The 14079-nt window shown below is 29.8% G+C and overlaps 1 protein-coding gene across 2 annotated transcripts in view; it reads right to left on the reverse strand.

Moving 5' to 3' along the window:
- Nucleotides 1-14079, reverse strand: part of LOC129981198 (B-cell lymphoma/leukemia 11A-like) — a 209181-nt gene that overhangs the window by 25432 nt on the left and 169670 nt on the right. The window lies entirely within an intron of this gene.

Raw genomic sequence — 14079 nt, forward strand, 5'->3', positions numbered from 1 at the left:
TATCCTTATAGTATTGACTTTGTTTTCAAATACATTGTAAATTAAAAAAATATTTAAAAAATTCTAATTTATTTATATTATTTGTTTTATAATGTAATGGTTCACTGATTTGTTGAATAATTGAGTTAATTGACAATTTGCAGATACTTTTCTCTCATAAATAAAAATGAGCATGCAAACACACACACGCACGTATACATACGCACGCACACACATACACACAGGACTAATTTCGGATTATTTCGCTAATAATCACATTTTTTATATAAACTTTCAGAATTTTATAAAGCTGGTTTTTCATTTGCTGGATAATTTACCAATAAACGAAATAAACACCAACCAGTCACAATTCAAAACGGAAATATTTATAAAAATTAAAAAAGTAATAGGCTATATATATATATAAAGAAAAGAGCAAGTGAAAAATAAAGGAGTGATATTTTATCGATCACTGTATACAGAGAACAGCGAAAAATAAAACCATATTCAGCTTTATTTACACATTGTTTCTTTGTTTCGTTCTAACTGTTTGACAAGGCCGGCAAAATCTTGCTCCCCAACAAGAAACACATGCTGAATTTCTCTTTCCAGAGATTTACGACTGCCGAAACAATTTCTGACAGATTTTATATATCTCACCCCTTAAAACCACGACTAGACGTTTTCTTCACACTAAGCTCTCCCTACAACAGGGTTTTCTGTTGCCAGATATTTTATCAAGGAATTTTACACCCCCAATGTAACGAAAAACAAATCGTTTTTGAATTTGTAACACGAAATACTGATCTAAACTCTATTTACTTAAACGTTTCTGAATCACGTTTAGCTTTGAAGAAAACTTCTATTTCCATTTTTATGATATAAAAATTATTTTTAGTTCTTTGGTTAAAGTTTAGTAAGCTCTGAAAATATTATTCGATTCTTTAATATGTGTTTCCAACGATTTTTGTACCATATTTATTTTTGCATCTTGTTTAGATGTCTTCATGTTAAACTAATGAAAGTTTAAAAAAGGCTTCGAAATGTTCTGGTGTTTTGCTTTAAGACGTTTTAATTGCTATGCAGTCATTTAAAAGTAATTAATAAAATGCTAATAAAATAAACTTAACAGCTCTGCTAATCAAAAGCTTAATAATACATGTTCTTCGAAAAATTACTCCTGATTCGTAACGACTTACTTCTAATGCCAGCATATAATCCTGCTGTCCCCAGCTCTAGAAAAAGACTTAGAGCTGCAATTGACAATTCTCACGTTAAATTTCAGTTTGTAAAATGATTGAGAATTTACTAATTCTGTTATCAATCTGGTGAATTAAAATTTAGTAAAATTATTCCTGTTTCGACCTTAGATAGCTACAATGAGCTACATGAGTGAATTTTCTGGGTTTTTTCATAAATAACTTATTAAAATAGTTAAATCAGTCCCTATAGTAAAAGGCACGTGCAACGTTATTCCAATAAAGCTCTATTTCCCCCCTAACTAATCAAAATATTATTTTATATTAATAATTATATCATAAAAATATTAATTGAACATTTCTACTAAATTTCAAGACTTTAGAGCTTTATGTGCTAGTCTAAGCAAGGTTCAATTAATATTAATCTTACCCGAAACTTACAGATTATAATTACTATTCCAAATGATGATGCGGAGGTGCTCGTGACCATTTTGTCACACCGAAACATCACGACGTTGCCGTTGCTAATTTTTATAACAATTAGCAATTTAAAATGTTGAAACTCATTACAATATCTATCTTTGAAATCTGAGAAAAATTTAAAGGAGGAATATTTTCGTTTGTCTCTGATAACAGAAAAGCAAAACGAATAAAAAATTGTTCTATTTACTCTACAAATGATTTTGAATTCACTTAAAGTAATTTAAATTATTCCAGTTATTTAGATTTTACATCAAAACTGAAAATTATAATTCTCGCTGAAAAATAACGATTTTTTTTTATCAGCATGACATATATCTATACTTATATAAAGCTCAATGTGTGTGTGTGTTGGAGCTCTATAGGCCAGGCCATTTGACCTACAGCTACCAAATTTGGTACATGTATACCTTAGAGGTCGGGAATGTGCACCTAGGATCCCTTTTTTTTTAAAATTTTTAATTAGAATTTTAATTATTAATTAAAAACTAACTTTCCCGTCAAAAAGTCTTCCATTTTCTCCACCGCCCAATGAGTAAGGCTTAAGTTTTTTTCCCCCAACAGTAATGAGGCTAGGGTTAACATTTTTCGGCCGATTATTTCAAAGAATTCTGTTTATTTTCTTAATGTTTTATGCATTTAAAATTAAACATTGTTCATTAATTAATCTTTCAGATTCATTCTGAAGTACTTTTGAATTAAAATAACGCAGAATAAAGGAAATTAAAAATGTCTACATCTGCATAGCGTTACCCCAACTGGTGTAGAAAAATTCATGCATTTGCGTTACCGTAACCGGCGTTGAAAATTCACGCATGCGCATTGTTCCTTAATAGGCATTTAATTTTAAGATGGATTTACACTCGGCCAGTTATAAGATGGCGTAGAAAGGCGTAGAAAAATGTTGTTCGGTCCATGGCAAGTAATTGTCTCGACGAGACAACAACAAGCCACTGTATTGTATTTTATTCTTACTACGCATGCGTTTGTAGAATTTGGCATAAAAATTGATCCCTTATCATAAGTTAATTCCAAAATTTTTCGCCTTTATTTTTTCTGATGCAAGGGTTTTTTTTTTTCATTTTATTTGATATTTTTTTCCTATAGTTTTTAAAATTTAGGCATGTTGACCTTTTTTTTTTTAATTTACCATGTTTCATTTTGTAAATATTCACCATTTTAATACTATACGCACTGAAAAAGAGAAACTCCGCGGCGCCAAAATGGCAATTTATAGCCAAGCTTGGAATGCCCGAGTCTATCTTATGAAATTGCGGCAAACATAAATCAGTCCTTTTCTGCGCATGCGTTGTCTTACTGGTCGTTTTATAACTGTCCGAGTGTAAACATCTTTATATTTGTCTTTTAAAAGAAACTAAGACAGTACATTATTATTAATAATCTAACTAATTTTAATTAACTGTAAGAATAGACTGACTGAAATGTTGAGAAGTAGAAATATATGATAACTTCTGCGGTATAGCTTAACAGTAATTATTACAGAATAGTATGAACATAAAGCGATATTTTTGTTGATATTTGCCTGGAAATCTAAGCAAATATATTTTATATTTTAACATCCAAGTATAAAAGAATAAATTTTGAGAAAAAAGGGAAGGAGTGATGGAAAATAGATAGATCAGACCATGAATAGTATCGAGAACAGAACAATCATTCGCTTCTGTGAATAATGCCGTCTTTGGAATCTCTTCAAGTATAAATTTCTCATGAAATCTAAATTTAAAATGGAATCAAAGCGCATTTACTTAAAAGGAAAGGGTAAAGTGCCATAAAAAACCCCCTCCTTTGTGATAAAAGTAAGAATAGGTTATACAGAATCCTTCTTTATCGAACTGTTTCGTAATTCGGAACAATTCCTTCCGTTGCATTTTTACCAAAGCTGAAAGTTGGCGCAAGAATTTTAATCTGTTTACGACGAATGTCTAGAAAATATTCCGGACCATTCTTACAATAATTATAAGAATACGGATCAAAAGATTTTCGTTTTATTCGCACGTTCGCACTGGCTCAAAGGCCGTATTAAGCATGGGTGGTGTGATTAAAACACCGGTAATGCTATTGTAATGACAGCCGTGGCATTGCCACTAAACTTGTTTGTTACGACAACGACTCTCGCGCAGAAACATCATTAAAATAATTAAGGAAAAGGCGAAACTCGGAAAATGCGACTTGTTTTTCAGAAAGACATTACAGGAGAGGTAAGTTTTAAGAGGATTACCGGAACACAAGACGCCTGCAAACACACCCGCTCGAAATTGAGCCCACTGCAGGAACAGTTTTCCTAAAAGATTCTGCTTGTTATTAGTACCAGGACTTGGCGTCGACAGAAGTGTATGATGAAAGGCAAAAGAAAACAGAACCTCCACTAATGATAAAATGATTAAGTCCCGGCGAAATTTCTACTAGCTACGCCCCTTCACTTGTATTGTTGTTCGCTTTCATGTAATTCTTCCTGCAACTGGTGGCAGTGATTCGCGTTCGATGAATACCAGTCAGATTTTCATCGTAATCGATTTAAAGAAGACGGCGGCCTCAGTTTTTGTTTCTTTGTTTGTTGGCAAGCGCACCAAAAGGAAGAGTTCTCAGAGGAGAGTATTAATTAGTAGAGGGAAAGAAAGTGTCCCTGTTAATGTGCTACCAAAGCTTTAAGTCTCATTTTAACCTAATTATGAATGAAGAGAAGACTCCTTCAAAGATAAAAAAAAAAGAGAGAGAGAGAGGACTCTAACTTTTACAAAGAGCTTGTTTCAGAAATACATTTACAACGTGACCAACCATTTGTAGCATTTGATGATTGAGTATTCGATGCCTATTTTTACTGGGAGCTCTCTTATTGGATTTGACAATATCAGAGACATATAAAGCAAAAGAGCAGACTTTCCAACAACAGTGTTGAAATAAGTTTTTTTTTTTGCTTGAAGTGTGTTTTGAATAATAATTATGATATGATATATATTGTGCATAAACGAATGAAATAAGGAATTTTATATCAATAGTGCAAATAAATTAATATTAAGAAAGTTAAGTTCCTTGTAATTAAGAATATTCTAATTTAAATTACTTGTATTCTACTTTATCAATTTGAATTATGCGAAACATTTTGCTGTGTTTCAAGAGGGAATTTTCTATACTTTCATTTTGAGAAATTAATCGTTATTTAAAAGTAGAAAAAAGGAATGGTATTAGAGACAAATTATTATTAACAGCTAAATTGGTTCTTTCGTACAAAGTTGAATTTATAATTTCTTGCTTAATTAAAGTTACAGAATGAATTTTAAAATATGTGAAATGCATACATGATTATTCCTTAATTGGATATTCATTTTGTAGTAATACACGTTTAGTTTGTGATAAAATTAAATAGAAATTAATGAGCACTTGCAAGTACTCTTCATTTTTATATCCCTTTAAAGTTTGTAGTAGATATTGCCATTTTTCACTAGATAGAAGTGCAATTTATACATAAGATTTCTTAGGATAAAAAGATCTTTATTTATTTTCACTGATTTTTTTAAAGTTCGAGTAGGAAAAAATATGAAAGCAATGCTGTTCTCTTTATTAAGTGATTATTAAGAGACTGTATGAAATTCTAAAACAAATCTCTTCCTTTTTTACTTTCTCGTACACTTAGCATATTGTTATCGTCAATAAATTCGAGCTCGAATCGCCAAATTTTAGCCTTTACCGAGTTAACAAAACACATTTTTATAAAACGCCCGTCTGTCTGTCTGTGACAAAGGTAACTGGGAAACTTTGATCTGGAAGGATGACATTTGCTGTGCAGTCTTTATACCAAATTTGTAGATTCCTATCAACGTTTCGAACTAAATCCGTTCAACCAAATCCAGCAAGGAATCGACTGTCTGTCGGTCTGCATTTTTAGAAACATATAAACGCGATTATTCAAAATTGCAATGATTTAAATATATCAAATTTGGTATGTGATTGTTTGACTACAAGTGTGATTCTTTATCAAAATTGTATATCAATCGACTTGGAAAAACGAGTCTAAAAAACAAATTCGGTTACTAACCGCACCCCAGGGATTAATCGCCAAACAACTCGCCAAGGATGAATTAATAGATTCAATAAAAATGCTAAATTCTTGTAAAAGGTTAATATGCCGTAACTATTGTATGCCATTGTTATGCAAGGTGTTCTCTAAGATAACACCTTTATTAAAGAATATGCGAGAACGTTTTGGGAAGACTACTCATATTGGTTTATAGTTACTATTATAAATTATTTTACTTATATTTAAAAATTATTTGTTATTATTGAGTCATCAGGATTGCTAATGCTATTTATGAATTCAGTTCCTCTCATTTCCATATAAAACATTAATTTATTCTGTATCACTCCACACAAAGCCCAAACATCAACAAACTGTTGGTTTTGTTCCACTTCTCCTCCCTCCTACTTGAGAGACTTGGCCTTCACTGTCATAGTTGGGAGCCATCATTGTAAAAAGGTGCATCGTGGAACCCACACGTAGACAGACACGTCAAGTCTGAAATATTTATTCCCGCAGGTCACTCAGGTTAAAGGTAAAAGTCGCCAAATAAGGCCTACTGTGAGTAAATCACACTTTTTTTTGACACCTGTGGCTACTATGTCTCATTTATGGCGCCATCTTTATTTCTCCTCGGAAGTTACTGCGCCGAAATTAGTATGTTAAGAAAGAATGGATTTTAACGTCATTAAACCTTTAAATCTATCAAACCAAGTTTCTGTTTTGGTTGGACTTAATGAAGAATCAAGAAAAACCAGTAGCTTAGCCACAGAAAATATGGATCCAAATATTTCAGTAGCGTTGTAAGGGCAACGTTAGTGCGATGTGTAAAGCTTTTTTTTCCATGTTCGTGATTAGCATTATTAAAAGAACTAAATTTTCAACTAATGATTAGAGTCAGAGGTATCTACATCTCTTGCTTTTCCTTTACAGCTATGCCAATGACTTCAACCGAAATTAATATCTGATAGAAAACTAAATGTGCTATTTTCATCAATTTATATTTGCAATGCCTGAAAAAATTGGTGTTTTTTTTTATTTAATCAGTTAAATAAAATGTATAGTTTCTTGAATTTAATATTATATCTTTTATTTATATAGGATATAAATTAAATAATAAATGGTATCTTTTAGGAAAATTAAAATAATTGTAGTGGATTATATTGCTTATTTACTATTATCATATATCTACGATAGCATATAAATTGCTTTATGAAATGTTTTTTTATCAGTAGTTAAAGCCCAAAACAAATAAAGTAACTCTGTTTATTAGCCAGCTTATTTTAAGGGGAAAATATAATCACTGTATTCTTTAGTTACAAACTAATTCATCAGATAATGCTCAATTAAAGAAGATTAGAATTTTATATAATCTTCTTTAACTAAGGAAGAAATAATTAAAGGTTTATTAAAGAAAGTTAATAAATAATAAGACTTTGTTTTTTTATCAGCAAAAACAGAGGAAAAGTTGCAAAAAGTTTCGTAATCTTTTGCTAACAGGTTATTGTTTTCCACATGAATCATTTTCCGAACATTCACATTGAGGTGACGATCATCTCGCATGTTGTACGTTTTTCCTGCTGTGCAACTTCCGTCGAAGAATTTCTTAATAACTTTAAATATTAAACTTCCGAAAATAATATATTATTACATTTTCAATATTTGAAACGTGTTTCTTGTCAGATCCACGTAATAAGGTAAAATGCAAGCTAAAACTTGTGACGTATGGAAAAATATGCTTTTCATACGGAATAAAATGATAAATGATTCATAAAATGATTTATAGGAGGAGAAAAACGGAAATGATTTAAGCAATGGATGCTTTGAAGTAATCTAATTCAGAGCATCCATTAATTAATTTAAATCACAACTTTTTTCTGATACTTGTCCATTAAATTAAAAACCGCACATATTTATAAAATAAAGCTAGGTATGTGTATTTGATTCCAAATGGTGTCACTCAAAAGATTACTACAATTTTTACAATTTTGGAAATTGTTCTTTTCTATTATATTCTTCAGTATATATATAAAAAGAAACCCAGAGGAAATGGTCTTCCCGAAACTTTCTTGCATATTTTCTAATAAATGTATCTGCATATTATTAATATAGCATTGGCAAACAATTGTCACAAAATGGCCTGTTTACGCGAAATCTTTGGCATGCTGTTGATACAAAAGTGCCAGAAAACGGAATGTGTATTTAAGATACCTCTTTTTCAGATAGATCAAAAATAAAATCCGCACTTAAGTATAAGTATAGTTACAAAATCAAATACCATTCCACATATTTAAGCCATTACATGCTCGTGAAAATACAAATCAACAACAACAATGTGATCTCCCTTAGACAGATTTCGTTCCAAATTTGATACGTAACTAAACTTTAGATTTTAAATCAATATACCAAATTTCATCTACCTAGCTCTCTTCATTTTGTAATTATTGTATTTATTTATATTCGGACAGCTGGACAGCCTGATTTCATTTGAATGGATTTCATTCAAAATTTGATCGAAGCCTACCAATTTGGAGAAGAGACTATATATCAGATTTAATCGGTCTCAGCATTTTTGAATTATTATGTTTACAGGCAGACAAACGGACAAACATGATTCCAAAGCTTGTTTTTCGAATTCAGAGACGCCTGAAATGTGAATTCTTCTTCAAAATCACGAGTTATTTTTTTTTTTTGACAATTTCAATAATTTTTGTTTGTATACTTCGTATAAGAAAAAGTAAAAAAAATAATTTTTAAAACTAAGTTTAATTTAAGTTTAAATAATTTGGAAAAACTTAAGTTTAAAGTATTTCGTTGCTTTTTCTATTGCAATTGGTTTGAATTAAAATTTCTTTAATTTATTATGAATTTTTCGTTTATACTTATTTCTATTTTCCGGTTTTAAAGCAAATAGAAATTTCTAAAACAAAAAGGAGCATAAAAATAATGTCTTCAAAAAAAAAAAAAAGTCGCATATTGAAAAGTTAGGAAGTTAAAGATGGACTTGATGGACTTCTATAGTATGAAGTATTCTTTGATATTTTTCGATATATCCCTTTCAGTTCTGTATATTAAATACTTAGTACTGCAACTACTATTTTAAGATAACTTCCTAAAACCAACATCTGCAAATATTTATCGTATAATATTCAATTTATAATATCACGCATTGAATTAGTGATTAAAAGTATGAGATTAAATAAGTTTTCAAATTCGCTTATTCTTATACCCACATTTGAATATTTTATGGGACAAATTTTTTTAAAAATGTGTGATATTTGTTTCTTAAAATAAAAATCTGAAAAAACTTTAATCCGATCTTCTAAATAATTCATAGTTTAGAAGCAGACTTTTAAAAATGAGTGATCTCATATAAGGTTTCTCAGGAAAATATCAGACAGGAAAACAATTAGTGTGTTTTCTATTTTCAGATTCTTCAGTATTTATTAATTTAAAAAATTTCATTTAAATTTCTTATGCAATCATTTTTAATTAGGTTTTTTCTTTAGTTATCTATAATTAGCTCCCCATTTCCTTATTTATCTCTCAAATTGGAATCCCGGCAAAGTTTTTCTTACGTAAAAAGGACGGAGGAAATCATGATTTAAAAATAGTTCATGAAAGTGATTAAAAAGTTAAATTAATCTATGCGTCAATCATCTTATCAGTGATTATATGCATTCGTGGCAATATTTTTTTGGATAAAAATGGAATCAAGGAACTTTTATCAATTCAAAGAGACATTACAGGTGAAGAAAGGTCAAGAAATTTATTTAAAATTAAAGATAATATGTGTATTAATCATCTTATTAATAATTAAATGTGTTTGTGGTAAAAGTTTTCAGATAAAAATGTAATTGGAGAGGTTTTATCATTCATAAAAGCATTGAAAATGGGAAATCTTGGCCTAGATGAATGCTATAGAGTAAAAAGTAAGATTTAATAGCTAATGAATGCATCAATCATCTTGTTAGCGGCCAAATGCAAGTGACATGATGAGCATTCATCAGTAGCCCTCTTAGATATTTTATGAGGCGCTTGTAATCTGTGGTCCTATGGAAGTTTCTTCCATTCTACTAAAGAATGCATCCATTTAAAAGCTGTTTAATACTCTATGGAAAAATAATTCACTGTAGAGGCCCCCGCTTCGACAAATGGACATTTTGTTGCCGAAAACACGAAGGATCACTTCCAACGATCTCTTTAATTCAAAGCGATTCTCCTTTCCGTTATACATCTCACATGCCCTCATTGCGACATTAAGCCGGTGCCTTTGCCGAGCCTCCTAGTGTCAGACACCAGAAAATAAGGTGCCACTAATATTTATGAGGTGCCATTAAGGTCCTCTACCCCTGATGCGCGTTTTCCCCGAAAAATCCGTTATTTCTCTATCCTCTGTTCAAAATAAGAGAGACGATGCGTTACCTGCAGGTAGTTCTGCATGTCACGACAGCCCCCTTTTAATAACACGGAGATTTGAGCAGATAAAAAAAAAGAAGGGGAAGGAAGAGTTTTCGGTGGAAATCAGATTAAGTGCGACGGATTTCCAAGCAGCTATCTAAAAACTTGGAATGAAAAATCCGATATCAGTCTCAGATTCGGGGCGTGTGACATCAATAACTTCTCCTAAGCTGTTTTTGCTATTTTTAAAAATGAGTTACTTCACGTATTAGCTGTGATTTGTTGGCCTCTCATATTTGTTTGGTTAATTTTAATCCGTGGAAAATAGTGGCAATTCAGTGAGTTACTGAGAAGTGGTGAAAAGTTACGAATCAATTTTATCTAGCATTTTACGACTTGATTTTACTCTAAAGGAAGAGGCGAAAGAAATTAATATATTTGTACCTGCTTTCAATTTTTAAGAAAACCGAAATCAAAAGGTGAAGGAATTCAGGAATTTGTTCAATTGCAAAGTAATGAAGGGATGTTCGCACATTTATTAAATTTTATGAGTACAGCACGGTATACTTTAAACTTTTTTCATTTTTTACTTTCTTGTATATAAAATTAAAAAAAAATAAAAACGAATTCGAGATTTTGATAAATTTTTATGTTTCAGATCTCCCAAAATTCGAAAAACACATTTTTGAATTATGACTGTTCCTCTGTGAGCGCAATAAACTCAAAAATGATATATGGTATTGAATTTGAATGAATGAAATTTGGTATATGGTATTTGCAGCAAATTTGTATATTTCTATCAAAATTTGAATACAATTTATTCAGAGGACGTCTGTATGTCCACCTGTGTGAGTAAACTGAATACGATAACTGAAAAAAAAAAACGTAAAAAGCTAGATAGATGAATTTTGATACACAGATTTTGTATCTAAAATGTAGAATTTTGTCAAATTTTTAACTGAGGGGCTGTCAAAGGGCTGACTCTCTGCTGGTCTGTACTTTTGCATGCTTGTACACATAATAATTCAAAACGTAATTATTTAAATTAGTGAAAGTCATTTTGTGGTCTTGTGACTGTCATTGTAATTGTGTACCAAATTTTGGTTCCAATAGGTCGGAAAAAAGGTATTGAAAATTTGTAAGGTAAATTCAATTAAAATGTTAGACCTCCGCCAAAGATCTATTCTTCCTAATTATTGTTCGCCAATTTCATGCAAGACATTCACGACTATATCGAATGTCTACAATTTTATACGGGGGGGGAGGCGGATAAGACTTTTATTGGAAAATATACGAGAAAATCTGAAGCATTCTCTTTGATTATTATTAAAGATGGAGTGCGTCTTAAAATACAAGAGTAATCCGATTAAGTTAATAAATAATATAAGATTTTTGTTGATATAGCCTTGAAAGAATTAAAATTTAAGTAATAAATTAATTCAAATTAATAAATTTGAATGTATCTTTTCGCATATTTTATTAAATTTCCATCTGAATTTTCCAAATTAATAAAAGCTTTGATTAATTTGGTCTAATAAGGTTTACAATGATTTCCAAAATTGTCATTACTTTTTGAACTAAATACAGTGCAATGCAAGTTGGGAATATTGCAAAAAATAAGTCATCAATAGTAATAAAATGTTTCATACGTACTCTGGTCGATTTATTTTTTATTTTCCAACAAAAACTGAATAAATCCCTTTAAATAAGTTTAAGGAATACAAAAAATTTTATTAAACGGTTTAATTTTTAATTAAAGTTAATTAATTAAAATGTTAATTGTTCAACTACTATTTATTAATTTAAAAGTATTTCTTCTTCAGGAATAAATTTAATACGTAATTAATTTTTATAAATCAGTTTTTACATAAAATTCATTGAAGAAAAAAGTAAAAATGATGAATAATTATGCATGTATGAATTGCTGCATCCTATATGTTGAATTGTCCTTTTCTAAATTAAATATATATGTAATACATCTTTTTATTTATAATATATTAATATATATTTTAAACAAATAAGTTTCATTCTTCATATAATTTGTTAGTTAAATCTACTGAAACTTACTCGTCAACTTAAAAATAAATATGGCAGACAATATCTTTTGGACGAGTCTTAAAGTACATTGCCAAATAAAAACTTTTTAGCAAAGGGAATATATCTTAATATCCGAAACACCCGAATATCTTACATTTATCGAAACTTCTTCAATTTACATTAAAAAAGAATCAACATTTTCTATTCCAACTGAGGATACGCTGGTTATAATAGCAAAAAATTTGAATAAAAACCACTAGGAAAATGCAAATTATATTTATATCTTCTTCATTTTATGAAAAAAGGGATTTAAAGGAAACGAGAAACAACCTATATTTATTCCGGCGAAACTGCAACCAACCCACTACAGCTTGTCAATCAAATTCATCCAATTAAAAATCACAGAAAAAGGTATTTCTTGTTACTCTTATGAATTCACTGGAGGGATTAAAAACATCAAACAAGACGCCATTATTTGATGTGATCTCGTAGGTCATTATAAATTAACTCGTTTGCTAACATTTTTTTGTTCTCAAAATAGGTAAAGAACACAATGAGCTTAATGTTTCACCACTCCCGTTTGACACCTCCTCTAAAAAAATAACGATGAAAGGGTATTTCTTTTATGCATTATATAAATGTGAAAACATACATTTGCTTTTCTTTTGTTTTGTAAGTACTTTCTTTTAACAATTATAAATGAAGGAAAAATGGAATTGCCTCTCTAGTTACTGCCTTAATTGAAAAGGACAGTCATACATGTGAATTTTGAGAGAAAATAACGCATATGACAAAGTTTTAATTACTCTTTTGAATCCCAATTGGATGTTCTGAAATATAGAGTCAGTGAAAAAAAATATCATTTCAGTTTTCTTACACAAATCAAAGTCAATTGAAAAAGCGAAGAAATGTCAAATTCAGCTGTTCTTTTGCAAAAAATTCTCACTTTGACAAAACATCACTGCCGTTTTCAACCGAAAATTAGTATTTTAATTTACTTTTAGGTATGTAGTCTTTTTTAGTGAAAATTCTAGTTTTTCAGAAAATGGTAATGCATATGTTTTAGCGATATTCGTACTTTTCATAATAAATGAAGACGCTTTTTGTGATAGAATAAAGCTTCTATGCTTTAAAAATTAATGAAAAGCACTAATAAATGAAATTTCGTTTCCCTTTTTATGTAAGTGCTTCAAAATAAAATATGATTCGCCATTTTATTTTATACTTGTAATATTTCAAAAGACTTTTACTCCTCTTTATTTCTGGAGGTTTTATAAAGGAAATGAAATTTTTATAAGTAAAATTGCAGAACTTTTTGCAAAAAGAATTCCATCAGAATTGCTGTTCATCAGTTTAAAAAAATAAATCGCTTGTCTTAGGTAGTTGGTTTTTACTCTTTGTTTGTTTCAAGAATCAAAAATTTAACATATCAGCTTCACTTTACTTATTATACTTTATAATATGCATATATCTTGTTTTGCCTGAGTTTTTGGTTTGCTATAAGTTCTAAGTAATGAAATTGCATACATTTTTTTCTTATGAATTTTTGGCGAATATATGAAGAATTTTTATTAACCTGATTTTCCATAGAAAGCTTTTAAATTCATTCGATAGAAAAGTCATCATAGAGAAATTTATTTTACAACGTATGACCCCCCCCCCCCCAACACACGAAGAGAATTTTAAATAGGATATACAAGATAAAGAAACCCAAAACATCCATAGAGGTTTTATGTAGGATATACAAAACAAATTGTTATAAGTAGAAAAATATTAATTATGTAATTGATATCTGGAAGATAATAATAAGTAGCTTGATTAGAACAAATAATTTTCTTGAACCAAGAGCAACGCTTAGCATCACATCTTGAAAGTATACCAATAAAGTTTTAATTAATTTAATAAATTTTAAAATGTAAAATTGCATAAAAGATAATAAGGGCTACATCT

Source organism: Argiope bruennichi, chromosome 8 (genome assembly GCF_947563725.1).
Source record: "Argiope bruennichi chromosome 8, qqArgBrue1.1, whole genome shotgun sequence".
Taxonomy (NCBI): Eukaryota; Metazoa; Arthropoda; class Arachnida; order Araneae; family Araneidae; genus Argiope; species Argiope bruennichi.